This window comes from Chiloscyllium plagiosum, chromosome 48, assembly GCF_004010195.1.
Source record: "Chiloscyllium plagiosum isolate BGI_BamShark_2017 chromosome 48, ASM401019v2, whole genome shotgun sequence".
NCBI lineage: Eukaryota > Metazoa > Chordata > Chondrichthyes > Orectolobiformes > Hemiscylliidae > Chiloscyllium > Chiloscyllium plagiosum.
Window position 1 is genome coordinate 2,553,652 of NC_057757.1, and position 1,611 is coordinate 2,555,262.

At 41.4% G+C, this 1,611-nt stretch overlaps 1 protein-coding gene across 1 annotated transcript in view; it reads left to right on the forward strand.

Moving 5' to 3' along the window:
• trappc14 (trafficking protein particle complex subunit 14) overlaps window positions 1-1,611 on the forward strand; it is a 52,162-nt gene that overhangs the window by 27,781 nt on the left and 22,770 nt on the right. The gene's annotated exons all lie outside the window — the stretch shown is intronic.

Below are 1,611 nucleotides of genomic sequence, written 5' to 3' on the forward strand. Positions count from 1 at the left end.
CAGCCTTGATCTCCAGCATCTGCAGTCCTCACTTTCTCCTTGAAGATTTTAACCTACTGCGAATCCTCTTACAAGGATGCCTTCCTTGAAGAAGCTCTCTTCCTCCCTCTACAAGGATTTCAGTGAGTCCCTCTCTCACTGCACACCCCAGGTCATCTCCTCTGCCCAGAATAGAGTGGCCCATACAAAATGGCCGACAGACAAAAGAGAGGCAGCCTACCTTAGAATTAAACACAAGGTGGCTGAGGGGAGATAAACAAGAGTAACAGTCTGTTCCAGTCTTTAGTTAAAGAAAACAATAACATCTTTGAACAGTACCACTCCCCGGCCATAAGTACACGATTCTGAGCAGTTTTGGATAACAGCATTGCGTCATACAGACAAGCGACCAACCCTGACCTTCTGTAATGAAAGAATAATTGTAAATGGAAGATTTACTCCCTCAGAATGACAGCTAAAGTTATAGTATTTCTTTAGAGTGACTCAGAACGTTAAAAATCAATAGGTTCTAGTTAAAGATGTTTTAGAATCATGGAGATAGGTTTCAACCTAAAATATATACATCTTACCAACGCTTAGTAAAAGTGTTAAAGAAAAAGCATTTTGATCCAGATGTGAAGTTAACTAGCTTTAGGAAAATGGCTTTTTTTATATGCTGAACCAATCAGATTGTTGGGCGAAAGTGAGGGCTGCAGATGCTAGAGATTAGAGTCAAGATTAGAGTGGTGCTGGAAAAGCACAGCAGGACAGGCAGCATCTGTGGAGCAGGAAAATCGGCGTTTCAGGCAGGAGCCCTTCGTATGAAATCCTGATGAAGGGCCCCTGCCTGAAACGTTGATTTTCCTGCTCGTCAGATTGTTCACAGCCCATTAACCACAAACTGCTGAAGTAGAGTTAGTTATGTGACTTTAACATTTTATAACTAACTTTGTAACAGAAATCAGTGTTACAAATCTCAGAGCAACTAGCTAAAACTAACTGTCTTTTGTATTTTTACACATTAGGTCAGTGGGAAATATGAGGAATAACTGAATTTGATAAAGACAGGATATGAGAACTAATAAATAACAATTCCAACAGTCTGTACAGATAAAGCCAGCCTGAAAGGTCTGAAGAAGTGTCGCATTTAACATTGGAATACGAATGATTAAGATGCATAGAAAGATCCCAAGGCCTAGAGGTTATATTGCCTGTTAAACACCATGAGGCTGCCCAGAGGGATGCCCATCATTGATTCAGTGTTTTACATGATCCGGTACATGGATTAGGAGGCAAGGGCTGTAACCACATTGTGTGTGATTATTGTACTACAGAAATGTATAAAAAATACTGCTTTTTAATGTACATGTTAGAAGGTGTCATTAATCTATCTTCTGATCTGAGCCAAAGATGAAGCAAATAACTGAGTTCGTACCTTGAGGCATGATTCAAGGAAGATCCTTTGGCCCTCTCTCTCCCTGCTTTAACTGGTTTCTATGAATAAACAACTTACACTTGCCTGATGTCTTCCTTCCTCCTGAGTTTTCATTCCCTGTCAGGGGAAAATGCTCTCTCGTTCCCCTTCCCCTCTCTTGCACTCCCCATCTCCCCCCCCCGCTCCTCTTTCTCCCC